The sequence below is a fragment of the Micrasema longulum genome, unplaced genomic scaffold (genome assembly GCF_059751315.1).
Source record: "Micrasema longulum isolate JH-2025_06_02 unplaced genomic scaffold, ASM5975131v1 h1tg000912l, whole genome shotgun sequence".
Taxonomy (NCBI): Eukaryota; Metazoa; Arthropoda; class Insecta; order Trichoptera; family Brachycentridae; genus Micrasema; species Micrasema longulum.
In genome coordinates, this window is record NW_028278103.1 from 214,888 (window position 1) to 227,108 (window position 12,221).

Sequence of the window (12,221 nt, forward strand, 5' to 3'; positions counted from 1 at the left end):
GTTTCAGAAAACAAATATTTTTTTGTAAATTTCAACACGTTTTTGAACAATTATTCTATTTTTAATTTTCATATAATGAGAAAACATATTTTATAATAAGCTAACAAATACACAAACAAGAATTAACTATGCAATTGGACATGCTCTGACTTGCTAGATTTTTTTTTTTAAAGTTAATTAATTTTTTTTAAAAAAGCATTGTAATTTAAAAGGCCTATTGGTAAATTCGATTGACTCACACACGGAAGATTTGGATTTGAAAACCGTTTCCGGTGAGATAATAAAAATTATAATGTTTTCAAGCCTAGGTATTTTGAATTGTAATTCATCACTGTAATTATGCCTCCTAGCTAGTTGTGGTTTAAAAAAAACAATGAGACATCCGTTTGACTCGTAGTTTTTTATCAGTTATAAGAGTTGACTACGAAAGGTAAATTAGAATAATTTATGATATTAATTAATCAGATTTAAAAAAAAGGAGTTTACACATTTATTGCACCCCTTAAAAACACGAAAATGGGCGAAAGACACGTATTTATTAATAATAGCTTTTTTTAAATGACGAAAATGTCGAAAAAACACCTAGCTAAAAGCTGTTAAAACAAGAAACAACGGGAGAAGAAAGGTAAACAAAAATTAGTCCTGTTACATCAAAGGTTTTTGAATCGCAGCAAAATACTCGCTAACAAATTTTATTACCCAAAATTTGGTGTAGGTTTCTTAAACAGATGTCATTTCCTGTTTTCAGGGCGCTTTGAAATAATTAAGGAGACTGTTAGAACCGCTGAAAACTTTTCAGCTACGAGGAACATTTTGCTGACACAAGCTTTGATGATTCTTCACATATTATAATTTACATGCAAAAGTTTCGTAAACTTTGATATGAGAAAATATAATTTCATTTCGTTAATGGGAAAATGAACAATATGGCGTAAGATATTGAACTTTACAAATGAAAATTAAATGTTGTAAAATATTAATAAAATCAACAGTATTTTGAGCTTGCGCAAATATTTGTAGACAAACTGGATATCCTACCTAGGAAGTTTTTTAGATCTTAATTAGTTGCATAACAGAGAAAAAACAATTTTAAGAAAGAACATGGAAGTCAGGGCCACTTTACACACTTCACTACACGTTCAACATTCACACTTCTGCCTATGTTTTAATACCTACATTTTCTCAACCCTTCCATCTGTTGACTTTTGTGTAGAATTGGTGTTTCATATAGTATAGGGCTAATAATGTTGGTTGTTAGGTCTTGACAAGGACGATGCCAGGTTTTGAATAGGTCGATGCCAGGTTTTTGTCTTAAATAGGTTGTGGTGTTCTACATCAAATATCATCACTAAACTCACATCACTACATTATTCAAATTGTAGTTATATTTTGTTTTAAATAATCAATATATTATTTTTAAACTCGTTGATTAAAGTTCCCAGAATATACTCCCAGATTTCTGTCATTCGAATTAGGTATTGCCGTTATAGTTTAGATAATAGAATGTTTCTTTTTTTTTACTCAAAAAAAAATATTAGTTGAATGTTTGTCGATTTTTTTTGATAAAGCATATTGAAATTGTAATAACGGGTGTTTTTTTTGTCGTTATAGAATTTTCGATTGGTAATACTGTCTATCATTAAGCTTAAAACGATATTTTTTTAAACTTTTATTGCTTTGTAACAAAACTCAAATAATAGAACGTCTCACACTCGAGTAACGCTTGAAAATTGTAGAAGTTGACTTCAGGAATAAGATTTTAGTTCGCCAAACAGTTTTACGCGAAATCGTGCAATTACAGCGAAGCAAATTTTGCGATATTATTAATTTCCAGAAATGGTTGTGTTTTGTGTTAATTGGCTTTGCAATCTTGTGATTTGACACCATTAGATCAGTTCCTATGGAGGTACGGTAAGTTTATGGTTATGGCAACAAACTGACAACTCTTGAGGTATTAAAAATCAATATAACACTCCGTTTTGAAAACAACGCAGGATTTGTTTAAAAAGATGGCCAAAAATTTGACCGCCCATAGAGTGCGCTACGCTATTGCTAGTTGGAGGACGTTAATTTGTTGGGTATTATTTAAAAAAACGTTTTTTTTATTTTCATTGTTCTGTACCTAGAATACCTATAATAATATATTTATTTGGCATTTAAACACGAAAAATATAATAAACAATAAATACATAAAAAAAACTATTATCCAAATAATACAGTGTACTTTGCATATTTTCTAACGTTAGTTTTTTGTTGCATTTATCTATGTTAGTAAACCCGTACGAAGATATATGCAAGTTGTATGTGTACAGCGTGGTATCGGTAGGGTATCGCTCCTGCAGGCAACAAAGCAAGATAGCAAGCTCACCATACATCCCACAAATACATAAACATATATTTCAAAAGTTGAAAAATAACGATATATAAATGATATACAATGTTTTCAAGGGCGTTGTGCCTTGTCCAAGAGCTATATTGCCACATCTCTTGATAACCTGTTGTGGTTTTATGTATCTAATTTATGAAGGTAGTTCATTACATAGGTAGTTTTATTCCACTGCAGTAGTAGTAGCGCTGAGCTGATGTGGTCATTAGTTTGGAAACAATTATATATATTATGTGTTAAGTGCTTTGTGGTGTGAATGGTATAACCTAAACACGAATTTGGTTTAAAAAATATTCGTTTCTTTTGATTCTATTTGAAGTTGTATCATGCTACAAAAATTACCTAGTATTGGTTGTTTTTGTTAGTTACGTAGTATCAACTATGTTGCTAGATATAATTCATACATGTTCGTCAATTTTCGTATGGAAAATTAAAGTTTATTTTATCGAGAAAAATCGCTAAACGTTTAATATTCTTATTGTATTGCGGTCACTCAACTCTTTATTCTGGAATATTGTACTGAAAAGTTTCAAGTAACCTGGTAATCGTTAGTAATTGCATTTGCCTTTCTAATTAGCTTTCTATAACGAATAGAAGCCTTATAACTGTCACGATAAAGCAACACTTAATTTTAATAACCGGGCTAAGAATGTTTTAAACGGGAAAATATAAAGTATACGAAGGAAGCCATAAAATAAAAACGCTGCCCTCTCAGAGAGCATAATAAAATTTAAACTTATTTATCCATTACAGGCGTAGCGGCTAATGTAAAAGTTTCCGAGTCCCGTATAAAGTTGAAGAATTAAATATTATATCAGATGTAAGTGAGAGAGTTTTGAAGGAATAGCGGCTTGGCAGTCCCAGGGAGGGAATACAGTACAGAGAGGAATTATTTTGGCGGGAAAAGCAAAGGACGCGCTACTGCGTGGGAAAATGTCACCCTAGCCGCCATCTTGTTCATGATTCGTTTAAACTGTGCTTCCTAGATAACATTACAAAGCCATTTAGTTGTGACGCATCTGATGTTTGAATTTAAACGAGTGTGCATCATTTCATTCGTTTGACATTTTTATCCATGCGTCAGACGTAAAGTTTTATCTACTTTTTATGAAAGTCAATTAAATTAGTTATTTCAAATTGATGTAGCACCAAGTCAGACCAAAAATGTACCACTTAAGAACTTGTATTTATTAATGTCCTTTCTTTTCAAAGCTGCTTTTCACTGTTTTTTTTTAAAAATACTATAGTGTTGGTAACTTATGGTATATAATGAAAAAATTACACAACTACAGTTTTAGGAAAAAACTGCCTCCGAAGAGTATTACAGCAGTGTTGTTTGGGTAATAAAACCATCAAATTAAACAAAATAGAGATGTTTTTGGTCAATTTTTTTCAAATAATTATGAACCTTAGAACTGACCACAATTTTACATTTTTTTTTGTATTTTTATCATGGATATTTATGACCGTAAAAAATGTGTTCAAATTAAAACAGTCAAAAGTAAAGTAAAAAAATATCATAAATAATAATGTAAACAGAGTGCTGGACGATATCAAAAATGTCGAGATTCGTCCAGTTTGCAAGCCTAAAACTAGCATTATCGACTCAATGAAGAAAGGGGGGCTTTGTTGATTTAGTCATACATAGCAAAAAGAAAGCTTGTAAAAGGGCTTAAAATGTTTACATTTATGTTATGGAAACCGAAAAGGGCATGGTACGACAAAATCTGTCATAAACTACAAAATGGCCTACATTCTTTGTTATCTTGGTGTCATAAAAACTACTTATTTTTTAATATAAATAAATGTTTATCTATTAAATTCACAAGAAAAATAAATAAAATCGTTTTCAAATATTAAATCGACAACACAATTTTAATGAGCTTCGAGACAATTCGAGGTCTTGAAATACTTTTTGATAACAAACTTAAATTCAACCATCACATTGACAACATTTTAAAGAATGCGTCCAAAATCTGTAGATTTACTTTGCGAATATCTGAGCCATTTAAAAGCCCAAAATTTGCAATTACATTGTATAAATCACTCGTTCATAGTTTGCATGAATTGAATTCTATAATATGGTCTCCTAATTATAATACTCATACAACGCGGATTGAATCGATAGAACGTACATTTTTAAAATCTTTAATATTTAGAATCGGATCAAATACTTTCGAAATCAACTATCATGATCGTCTAGAATACTTTCATAACTTTAGTTGAGAATTCAGAAAGATTTTGGCTGGTTTGATATTCTTGCTCAAATCAATATCTAACTGTATATAGCCCATGATATCCTTGCTCAGAAAACCCTTAATGTACATCGCCGTAACTTTCGTACCAATCCTGTCTTTGCTGTGGGAAATTATAAAACAAACATAGGATTCTTTTCCCCTCTGCCAAGGATCCTCAGAACAGTGAACGAAATCTCACTAAACGGACTGTCGATGTGTTCCTACAGCAAGGGCAGGCATTTAAGAAGCAAGCGGTGTTGTCTCTTGTAATTTGCGATGTCACACTTGCCATTTCCGCCTAGATTATGCCATATTTCTACCTTTGGTTAATTATACATTTTGAAAATTTAAGTATATTTTATGACTGTTTAGATTAAGTATTACTCAATAATGCCAATCTATTAAACCTAACTGAGCCTGTTGATTGGCTTTAAAAAAATATAATCCTAATAAAAATAAAATCAAAATTAGGAATAATCATAATGAAAAGGTGTATGTTTATAGATAAAGCAAGATCTGCATCCAAAGACAAAGTACTGTGGCTGTCTATTCTATCTACCAACTTTTGTGGAGAAAAGGCGTGATGGTTTGTTCACGGTTGAAATAATAACCATCTCTAACTTGTCGAAAACGAAGTTCATGGTTTTATTTGTGGTAGTTTTGCAATGTTTTTGAAATTTAAGAGGATGGGTTAGTTTTTGAGATAAAAGTTGAGTTTGAGAGGTTGGAAAACTTTTCTTTTTAACACTCGTTTTATCTGGCCTATACTTCTTTTTCACGAAGAAACAAAAGTTTATCACTTGTAAAATGTCGCGACTACCTGTCAGGCATCCATTTATTTCGCCCAAAGGATTACAAGAAGCTTTTTCCTGCTTTACGGAAAGGTTCCTCGTTTCGCTTTTTGCTATTAATGCAGACAAATAGATACATTTGCGAAAATAAAGCTGTAGTAAACGCATTATTAATGAAAGCTTTTTCTGGCCTTGTATTTTTCTATTATATACAAGTGTATATCTTACATGTGCTCATTCATAAAAGCAAATATGAATTAAGTCGTTTTTTTGCTGTCTATTTGCTTTGCATATCCAAGCATTTATTTTATTTTTTCTATTTTTCCAGTAATGCTTGTCTAAATATTAAATATTGCACGGATCACAAAATTTGCAAACCTATTACAAATAGTGATACTACATATTTGCATAAGAGATTGCAATTTGACAACATAAAGCCTACTTACTGCCTTGTATTCCAAATTCCTTTAATCACTTCCATACATTAAGATCCTTGAATAAAACACAAAAAACGAGTAAAAACACTGAATATAATACAAAAAACGAATAAAAACACTGAATTTAAGACAAAAAACGTGTAAAAACACGTTTTTTTTGTTATATTCTAACTATTCTTAATCCTTGTTTAAATATCTTTAAAGACGGATTTAGAACCTTAAGGAGATATCAAAATCTTTCGTGTGTTCGGATGAAATGAAAAATACAATCTCATTTGTGAAATAGATCCTAACACTTGACGAGTGTTTCTGACTCAATGGCCACACTCAGGTAAAAATCTCTAAAAGGAAATTCTAGCCAGAGATTTAAAAATCTTGTAGTCTAGTTGCTAACGCATTTGATCTTGATGTGAAGTATCTCAATATTAGGTAGTTTTAAAAAACAATATTACATTATTCTTCGACCGGTGTATGAATTAACACTTACTACACGGTGCTTTAAGTGCATGAATTTACCTTACCTTCACATTCAGTTTAAGCACTTGATTCCACAAACCACTTGATGTAGATCAGTGGTCGGTAAACTCATATGTGAAAAGAGCTAGAGATCAGCAGTACAACAATTAAAATGTCTTCTGAGAGCCAAATTTCTTTTCGTATTAAACTGTTCCCTTTTGAAAACCAACACACCTAACAATGCAGATATGATTTCCGTATTTACTCTCTATTTCAAGTGTGCTTTAGAGACAATTGTGTTGATAATCTAGATCATCAAATCCATAGCATTGAAAACAAGGCTCTCGGTATAAATTATTGCCTGGAAAAAAAAAAACCTTTCTCACTTTGCTTATTCTTTTAGACTCTTATGTTAAAATTTGAACAATTCAATCTAGGTTAATATGACGCTTCTCCATGCATTTAATGCCGCCGCCGGCCCCTCTGCCTGGAACCAATTGCCTTCAAACTTACGAATCATCGACAGTCCTAGTCAGTTCAGATCCCAACTAAAATCCCACTTATTTAAACTATCATACCCTCAATTTTAAATCTAGAAATAAAACGTATCACTTAAGTTTAGTTAGAATGTAAGTTTAGATATACAATTGTAAAGCGCCCTTGAGAAGATTTTTTACAAAAATGGCGCTAAATCAGCCAAATATTATTAAAGTTATTATTATTAATAAGTAGGGAGAGTACTAGAAGTTTGCGCTGTGTGAGCTACCCTCTAGTGGATAAAGAGGAACACGTGGCTCGCAAGCCACGGTTCTCCGACCACTGGTGTAGATGAATGAATGATCTAGGCCTTTTAGCCGGTCAGTGCCTGCTTTAAGTAACATTCTTCATTTTGTCAATGCAGAAATACCGAGATTTCCTTTATTTTTTATATTTTTTTAACGATTAACAATTTTTGCCTGGATATTAAAAAATAAACAGAAACATTGAGAGTATCCAATGAAAGAAGACGTGTTGTCCCCTTCCATACACCTTTTTATTTCCTTATTAGCCTGCAAAGGGCTTATATTCCTTAGAATTCCTTAGTAAAAAAAATATTCCTCTATACGCAGCTGACAGAGTCTACTAGAACTGGGGTATAAAATCCCTTCGCAATGGCGGCCTCCGTGGCGTAGTAATAGTGGTTAATACACTTGACTCACAAAAAATTTATGTGATTTTTTTCAAGCCTTTGTGTTCTGTGATGTAATTCACCACTGTAGTTGGGCCTCCTGGCCTGTGATGCAAAAAAATAAATAATAAATATAACAATAATTGTAATAATGAATATAATAATAATAATTAATAATGAATTTAATAAATAAAGCTTTAATCTAGAAACATTTTAACGTACTCAAAATACTATAAAAAAACCAAATTCAGACGCTTTTGATGGATTTATACATTACTTTATCTCTTAAATTTAAGTCAGTATAGCTCAAGATCAAATAATAATTTTGCAATAAATATTTGGAGAGATGAGTATCCGTATCATTGCTTTTATAAAATATTTTCATTAAGCTAACTGAAGAGCGAACGTTTTCATCGCTTTGAAAAAAGAAAATTCAGATTTTTCAATGAAATTCCTTCGTTTTATCGCGAGTCTAAAAAATACATCGCAAAATCAGGAAATTTAGCGGGAAATAATATTTTCCTAAATAACGTTCTGAAACCACGGCGCGCGGCGGAATCTCTTTGCACAAACATTCTGAAAATACTTGATTATCTTCACGTCCTGAGTTGTGTTCAAATGTGATGTGAAATGCTTAGGACGTGATCGTAGTTTTACTTTCCATATGCTTTTTTTGCTCTAAGTGAATTGGAAAATTCGCCCTGGGTTTTTCACGCCAAGCACGAATCAATATTCTAAAAAGCTCAAACGGAACGAAAACAGAAAAAACAGATTTTTCAAATCCCAATGTGTGATAGAAAAACCAACAAAAATACAAATCATTGTGAGAAATTTGTCAAAAAAGCAGTACGTTTTCAAGGGTTCTTTTTATTTTAAAATACACAACTTTTTGAATGATAAGAATATTAACTATTTTATTTTTATATTTTAATTTCAAATTATATTTATTTATTTAAAACGTCAATGTAAACTACAAGAAAAAAAATATTTGGAGACATACATAACATTAGTAAAATTAATAATAGAATTTGAATGTATTAAATGTTGAAATAAAAATACCCAGTAATTAGAGTAAAAGGAAGATATCCGTTCTGAACATTCTCAAAGTAAAATGAAAGATGTCGAAATCCAAAGATATGTATAGATATATATTATTTTTTGTGTTTATATAATCTATCTTTTTATTATTTCAATGTAGCGTACCATGTTTGAGCTGTCAGGTTCGATTCCTGGCAAAGACGAAATAAAATATTGATTTTCAATGTGATTTAAAACGGCAATATATAATTATTGCAGGACTAGCACCTAAAGCGTAAAACTGGAATATAACTATACCTGCATGTAACGGATAATTGAGATACGTTGCATTTTCTTTACAAATGCAGTTTTCTTTGCACCAGATATCAATAATACAGTATAATCCTTATAAATACCAAATAGGGTTTTTGCTCTTTTACTTTATAAAATCATCAAATGCATTACTCGAAAAATATGTATGTTTTGCTAACACAGAATGCTAAATGTTACACATTGTGTAGAACGATCATTTAAAATTTAAATATACAAAAAGTACACGTGACTAATTAACAAAAAAAATGTTGCAATACCTCAAATAAGTATAAGGTGACTTTTTAAGCGTGATATGCCATAAAATTTTAATTCAAAATTTACACACTCAGTTGGATGTTTTTATTGTGTTCAAAAAAAATTAAATGCATGGATCCAATTTTCGGTTACATTTTCCGAAATATTTGACAGTATTTGAAAATGGTGCGTGTTATATTGACTCCCAATGCGACACTTGATGTTGGTTTGTTTTCAGACTACAGACTTAAATTAGCCTCATAGAAAATAATCCAAAAATAACAGGATTGTACACGAGAATTTCTAGAAATAATTTTATCGCCAAACTTGTCACACAGTAAATTCATGGTTTCACGAAGAGCCCCGTAAGGTTGGTAAACTGAAGACTATTTTTCAAAGTATTTTTTTACAATTTGCAAGGCTGTTTGAGTAAAAAGCATTTCATTATTCATTTGAGTATTGCTACAGAGTACTAATGAAAAGTAAAAGACATTATTAGTTTGGCCAGGGACAGTTTTACCAAAAAAATCATTCTTTGAATGTGCTAAATAAATATATCATTAAATAACAAGAAATAAAACGTTTTTTTTTTTAATGAAAATAAATATTTGCGTTCTTATGATTTACCCAAATATTTAATCTTGAGGGCCATTTTTAACGAGTTGTAAATAACTCACTACTAGAAAATGGAAATTATTAAATGGAAATTATATTTTTATAAGAAGAAAAGAAAACATTTTTTTTTAAGGACCGAAATATTTTCTATTTTCAGTTAAATATGTTTTTTAATGGGCATAGGAATCGCACAATCGAACAAAAGTTTTTATTTCTCTTGATATTTTACTAGGTATTAAGATTAGCGAACAGCCCCCAAAAAGTTGTGTTTGGGTGTTGTGTATATGAGAAAACACCCGGAAAATATTATATTATATTACCTACTACGTAAACGATATTGGAGAAAATTTGTCTTTTCAGAATATGGTAATCTTATTGACTTACTTTTATGATGGTTTCAAATAACTTTCGTTTAAGTAAGGCTAAAAATAAAAGAACAGGGTTTTACAAAAATTAGTACGCAATATGGTTTTGAGAATGTTTACATTTTTGTAGAAAAATATTAAATTAATAATATTTTTTTTCATTTGTTAACCATTAACGAAACAAATCATTTTAATTAATAATCATAAAACCTACCTTAGGAACTTAAAAACTAGGATAAACAATGTTAAAAGCGAGATATTTTTTTCTGTGTCCAGTAAAATTAAAAATGCAATTAAAACTATGTTTGTGATATTGAACCAAAATCCGAGAGTTTTTAACTCGATGGTTTCTATTAGGAGAAAATACAAAAAAAAATAATAGGAGATAAGTTTGCCTGCGATGTCTGAGGTGGTATGTTCAATTCCTGGCATGGTTGACGTAACTATTTATAAGGTAGTTTGTCACTCAAACAATTTATGCCATATTTTGATAATTGATCTCTGATGCTCTGTTATTAACTTATTTATTTTTTTTTTTATTTCATCTGTAAACATTATATTACGGTTGAATTCAGAATGTATTCCTAATCGGTAAAACCCTTGAAAAGAAATACGTTACACTAGTTTAGTTTAAGTATGCATCGTTGGATGCTCTATGCATCATTGGTTAAAAAAGGGAATAGTAAAGATGATTTACGTATTTTATTTATGTACACACCATGAGCGGAACCCGGCGATTCTTTGTTTTTGCTGGATTTGAGAACAAACTCATTTATTTATTAAATGAACACAGTCAAAAATTTTATATCAATTATTGTATTAAGTCTAAATTAACTATGTAAGTAAACATGATTATGTTTCAGTTTACATTAATTGAGGAGAGAAAATTTTGATTAATAGATTAATAGGTATTCGAAAATTGTTTTCCTTTCACTGTCATGCAGATGTCTCTCAAAAAAAAAAGAAAAAGTGCGAAAAAGACAACTGTATGTCAGACCTTTTGTTAGAATAGACAAAATCGACGTTTCGTTGTCCCGTTTTCCGCACCTCAAAACTGAACTTTTAGACCTAGTACCAAAATAAAAATTCTGCATCATTACGTTTTGCGTTTTTCAAAAAATGTTATATTTTTATACCGCACCCCCAAAGACAGCAGATAAAACTGTGCTTTTTTACGGGTTTTTGGATGGTTATAATTCGTATAATAACGATTTTTTTCAAAAAACGTAACAATAAGGACACGTTAATGGTGAATATCTATAGTGTGTTAAAAAATACTGCTTCAGTGCCATAATCCAGAGAGAAAATACGAGGGTAGGTTTTTATAAAAAAATGTCGGACCACGTTCCCTCTTAAGGTTAAACATTATTAAGTATACTTACAAACCTTTACTTCATAATGCTTTTATGTAACTATAGAAACAGGTTTGGTGTTTTTAAATAAAAGAATTGATCCATTTGTACACAAAGACGGACTATGAGCCCTCTAAATTTATATATTTATTTATTTTTAAACATAATATACATATACAACACATAAAAATATAAGGGCGAGCATATTGCCTTAAGGCAGTTTCTTCCTACCCACCCAAAAATTATGACACTTTACTCATGCCCAAACGTTCAGTCATTGCCAACGCGTATTTAGTCGACCTTAGGCTCTGCCGGTTTTGACGTAATCTTGACAGTTAATTCGAAACCAAAATGCTTGATTGTGCGTGAAAGAGTGTAAAAACTGTTCGGATAAAAAAAAAAGATGGTAAAACTTTTCGTTGAAGTACGAACCAAGGAACATGTTAATGATTTAATTCCATAAAATAAAATAATTAATTTTTAAATGTATAATTATTTTTGCAAACTTCAAATTCTGCTCTTCTACCAACAGGGGTTCAGTTTATGTAAGAATGCAATTTTTTTAAATGTTTTAAATGTAAGTCAATATCATTTTATCATAACTGTAAATCCATTATAATGAAATAAATGGGTAGAAATTATAAGGAATTCAAAGAAAGAATCTGATTGGGATCCATAAAAAGATAATTTTATTTTTAAACATTCAATAATAAACTTTTTTTGTAGACAAAAAACAACATCCTTCCATTTTATCGTATATGTATTCTCGTCGAAAGCAGCCCTGGTCAGCGATGAATAAAACATTTACGCTTCTAACTTTCTTCTACTTA

At 30.6% G+C, this 12,221-nt stretch overlaps 1 protein-coding gene across 1 annotated transcript in view; it reads right to left on the bottom strand.

Annotated features, from left to right (window-relative positions):
- Nucleotides 1–12,221, bottom strand: part of LOC148278207 (uncharacterized) — a 355,411-nt gene that overhangs the window by 151,967 nt on the left and 191,223 nt on the right. The window lies entirely within an intron of this gene.